Source organism: Pinus tabuliformis, chromosome 8 (assembly GCF_031772625.1).
Source record: "Pinus tabuliformis cultivar Carrire ecotype Pingquan chromosome 8, CPIR1, whole genome shotgun sequence".
Lineage (NCBI taxonomy): Eukaryota > Viridiplantae > Streptophyta > Pinopsida > Pinales > Pinaceae > Pinus > Pinus tabuliformis.
Window position 1 is genome coordinate 1,222,871,956 of NC_142294.1, and position 5,588 is coordinate 1,222,877,543.

Below are 5,588 nucleotides of genomic sequence, written 5' to 3' on the forward strand. Positions count from 1 at the left end.
ATTAGGTAGAGAGACTATTTGAGGTCACCTGGGCCTATAATACAACATGGAAGGCCACCACTGGATTTACACCCTATGAGCTGGTCTATGGGAAAAAGGCTTTGCTGTCCATTGAGTTTGAATATAACACATTAAGGATGGCAGCCCAACTAGATTTAGATCTCAGTCATGCAAAGAAATAAAGGTTGTTACATTTGAATGGCTTGGATGAATTCAGAATGCAGACCCTCCTACATACAGAGATAGTTCAGCTTCAGAGGAAGATTTGGCATGAGAAGCACATCAAGGAGAAGAAATTTCAAGAGGGAGACTAGGAATTTTGTACGATTCCAGGTTTAAATACTTCAAGGGCAAGCTAAGGACAAGATGGCTCTGACCTTATGTGGTGGAAAAATGTTATGAAAATGGTTCAGTGCAAATCAGAACTATTGATGAAGAATCCATTCCATTGCTAGTTAATGGACATCGATTAAAAATGTACAAGAGGCCTTTATCAAAACAAGGGTCATAGACAATATCAATAAGACAATGATGATGGTGGAGCAAGTTCCAACTCCTCCCTCATCAGGTCACCGAAAAAGGGAAAAAAGAATAAGGATTCAGGTGAAAACCTCCATAAGGTGCCTGAGTCCCATCTTTGGGTTGAAAACCTCATGAGGCAGCCCAAGGATGAGAAAAATGAAGAGAAAAAGAAGATCCCTAGGTGAAAACCTTCCTTGAGGCGCCCAGGGAAGATATCTAGGGTGAAAACCTCTCTGAGGAATCTTAGGTGTTTAAAAAAGAAAACAAATATAATAATAAAAGAAAAAAAAACATAAGTGTTATTTGCAGGTGGGTGAGAAAGACAATCAAGGAGCAAAGAGAAGGTCCAAAGGGAACCTTGCCTCACATATATTCATCTTCTCCACTCCTTACCATGCATCCCTCCATCAATTCCATTGTTTTTCACTTCATTACTTCAATTCGGGTGAAGATTTTGTTTTCTAACAGCATCACCTCAACCATTACCATCATCCCTGCATCTACATACACTCCTACTCCCTCTGTCCACTCATTACAGCATCCTCACAGCACCATCCAACAACATGATCAAGAACTTCTAAGGGAGACACCAAACACTTCCAAGTGGTAATGCAAGAGCTCCACAACAACAACAACATCAAATCCAAGAGCTCCACAATAGCAACAACATCAGATCCATGAACTCCACAGTAGCAGCAATAACATTAGATCTTCAGTCACAGACACCTGCAAAAGCTAATAAATCATCAGTAGACAGTAGAGGAGGAAGAAGAATGACCATCAGCAACACCTCTAATATTTGACAATTGCAGCATGGCATCAATACCACAGGTAAGTATCCCATTCACTCACTCATATGTATCATTTGATCAAAAGTTGTAAAGGTTAAGAAGTAGTTGGTTTATAAGTGAAAAGGTGGAAAAAAGGAAATTATTTTAATAAGTCCATAGATACAGTATTGCTATGGAAACCATTTAGGAATGCTTGAAGAATTAAGATTTGGGGTAGAAAGACCGTTCACCAAAGACTCAACATACCCTATTTCTTGATGCAATCACTCATAGACTCCAACAGCAAAGTAAAGGAAGGGAATTCCGTACGGTTGGCTCACCATGGTTTGATCAAGATCCTCATTAAGGATTCCCTCCAAAACCTCAGGATCCCTATAAAATGGTCAGTCTTCAGAGACTTACTAGCAGAGGATGACATCAAAACCCTCATTTATGATGTTAGTCCTTCTGTTAGTGAGGAGGAGGCAAAACAAGAAGAAGATACAGAGTTAGATGGGATGAGATAGATGAAGAAGAAACTAATACAGAGGAACATGTTGAAACACAAGGAGGATGATGCTAAAACAGAGGAAGATACTGATGGAGATGAGAAAGAATAGTAGAAGGAAGAAGATAAGAAAAATAGAGAGAAAGAAGGCATTGACACAAAAGGGAAGAACAAAAGGAGGAGTCACCTAGGGTGTCTCTAGAGGTCCCTGAGGGGGAGGCAACAGTTGCCATCACTACTCTTAGTACACTAGTCAAGAAAAAAGGGAAAAGAAGGAGGCCATCCAGTGTAGGATGCCAGCTAAATCCTATGCTCTTAACCTCAGAGAACAATGGCTGCAATTTCATATTAAAACACTAGCACAAAGGAGCACCATGCCATTTCAGGACTGCAGAAAGTTTATTGATCTTTGTGATCAAAGTGAAATAGAGGATAGGGCCAAAATGGTTGAGTTTTACTTGCATAACATGGCCCTCACAGATATGAATATTTGCGACCCTAATGCAGAGCTAGGGGATCTACAATTAATGGCTTTGGCATCATCGATGAACCATGAGAAGTCAAGGGCTGTAGAGATGAAAAGAATATTGGCCAGAGAGAAAATAAACCTCTTTTTATTAGAGATGAACAATCAAATCCCATGGCCCTAATTATCACCCATAATCTAACTGCAAATGATCCTTAGCTGCCACTTAGATATGTTGTTGCCCAAGAGCAAGCAATTTCACATTTTGAGGATATGTTTATGCTACTAAGAGATGATAATATACATGCCTGCTAAAGGAGATGGAAAACACAACCACACAATTTGAAGACCAGAGAATATCACTCCACTCAAAGGTTGAGAGAGGCACTCAACAAGACACCTAGGTATAAGCAATCAATGCAAAAGTTGAAGGTCAATTGGATAGGCCTAAAACTCAGTCCACCACTACTCCTAGGGATGCTAGGGAGAAAAGAAGAAGAGGAAAAGAGGTAGTGGGAAGAAGTAGAAAGGAAAGTAGGCTTCTATAAACTAGAAGAAGAGACCACAACAGAAGCATGGGATGTAAGAGAGGCTACCAAAGCCATGAAGGACATGGACATTGACTAAGTTGCTCAGAGGATGAGCAACACTTTCAGTAGGGGGTGATGATGAGCCTTGTCATTGAGAAATTATATGGGCCTTAATTGGCTTTAATTCACCTCCTAGCTTAGTCAAACCAACTATTCTCACAATTTATTGCATACTTTTGGTTATATTTTGTTTATGAAATGAGTTAGAGTTGGATATTTGGCTTTGTAGTCTAATGTGCATGTAATACAGGAATAAAGGATAAAAGCAAGGAAAAATTCAGGTATAAAGGATAAAAGTAAAGAACTATGGCAAAGACCTTGGTAAAGACTCGAATGGAACAAGGGAGAGTAACTATAGGAGGTAAATCATCCTCATTTACTACCCCTCCATTCGAATATTCCTCCACCAGCTCGGAGTGCAAACAACCATCATTTTGAAGACTAGAAGACAACTGAGTAAGTGAAAAAGACATAAACCAGTTTTCTTGTGTTAGAGGCAAAGCCTACCTAATGCGAAGGAAGTCGTTAGAGACTTCAAATTTATAAATAGAGAGTCTTAGGACCTCAATAGGATTCAGACTTCTATTGTAAAACTCTGTTTTATTTCTGAGCTTCAAAGACTTGTGACAGTTTGCTTTGTAATCCATGGTTTTTATAATAAGAATGAGTTTTGTTTAAGCCAACTCTGAGTTAAATCTGAAGGCTGAAACTCTTGGGTTAGGGCCTCACCCAAACAGCCAAAGCTCCTCTTTACTATACATATTTTCTAACATAGAGTTTTGTTATGTTTATTTGCTTAAGTAGTTTCATGGTTTTCTGATCATCTACTTAAGTAGCCTTATGGTTTTCACTGTTTATTTGCTTAAGTAGTTGCACTTTCATTATATAAACATAGCGTAGACTATTCATGGTTTCCCTGTTCATTTTCTTCAGTAGCTACATTTGGTGTAGTTTAATTCCATTTGTGTTTTTTCAATTAGTAGGTTAGCTAGAGGAAAAATATCACTATTAGGTTGTGTGCAGGTGTCTCTGTCTCATCTCCTCCCTCTGGGACCATGACATGAGGAAGGGACCCTTCAGCAACCCCAAAAACACAGGTTTCTGGTTCTTGCCTGAGCTATGGAGTTCGTTGGTGATGCTGTTATTTTTTCACCTTCACTGGGTTTCTCTATCATTTTCATTTGAAACAACCTTAAGAACATTCCTCATGCATCGCTTCCTCACTATCTTATCACCAACAAACCTTCACTATCACCGTCCGATTCATTATTTTCTCAAACTACTGTGGAGTCCACCACGTACTTTATGAACTTTAAGTCCCCACCGTCGATCTGCCTCGCCTGATCCGACGGCTATCGCATCACCCGATCACTTTAGGTGCTTTAAACCCCCACCGTCACTCTGCCTTGCCTAATCCGACGACCATCGCTTCTCCTAATCGCCAACTAGCTTAGCCGATCTCGACCGTTGATCAACGCCGCCTGATCCAATGACTATCGTGCAATCTCGTGTAGATTCTTGCATGAACTTTATACGCTCGAGAGCACGCGAGTAAAGTGGTTTTATCGTGCTACATGTCACGCAATAAGGCTAATCGCGTGAAATTTCAAAATACAACTTATAGCCTGAAGGGCACGTGAGAAACTACTTACCGCCTTAGAAACCCGCCCCATCATTTCTGCACATTTCTTTTTCCCGCGATACGATCTCCGTCGCCCATATTTTGACTTCACTCGCGCGATAAGATCTCAGTTGTTCATTGCTCATGTTAGCCTCGTCCGTCCATCTCTTGACTTGACCCCACGATTAGATATTAGCCATTCATCTCCTGCTAACCTAGTTCGTCCATCCACTCACTTAATCCCTCGTGATATGATCTCCACCATTCATCCTATTCATTAACCCCGTTCATCCATTTATTCTCTTAAGCCTTCGTGATAAGGCCTCCACTCTTCATCCTATTAGTTAACCCTGTTCGCCCATCTATCTACGTAACCTCCTGCAATCTGATCTCCATCGTTCACTTGCCTTTCACCCAACTGATCCAACGGTTCTTATGCATTGTTGCTCCCTCACATCCTCCTTTCATTGATTTCGTCCTCCGATTTCTCTTCCACTTGAAAGCCGAGTTAATTTAGTTCTTTGCTTACACCTTAGTATAGTTTTGATGCTCTTTACTTCTGCAACTTAGATAATTAGCATTAGGTTAGTGTTGATTTAGAAATTATGTTTAGGCATAGCTGCTTAACTGGTTAGCTATGGTATGGTGCGATTTAGCATTACATGTTGATTTCTTCATTACTGAAGTAGAGCAGCTCTCCCTTAGGATAGATTTTCTCTTCTTCCATCAAAATCAAACTTCTTTTGACCCTATAGAAGTCTAGCTTGGAACCCCTGGGGTCTCTTTCCAAATGAGCAGTGACAACAAGCAATATCTTCACTTTTACTTGTGCATATAGCATTGTCACCTCGAGGTTTGTACGAACCCCGAGTTGATAAGTAAAGCTGGTAGCCCTGGAAGTTGTAGCATTATTATTGCAATACCTAGGCTCATCAATTGGAGTCAAGCAAGGTTGCCCTCTATACCCTACTATTTTTGGTTTATATATTGATAAATTGGAAGAGTGACTAAATCTGCAAGGTAGAGATGGTGTTTGGTTAGGTGAGTTTGTGATAAAACTTATTTTATATGTTGATGATCTTGTATTGATTTCTAGATTGGCCCATGGATT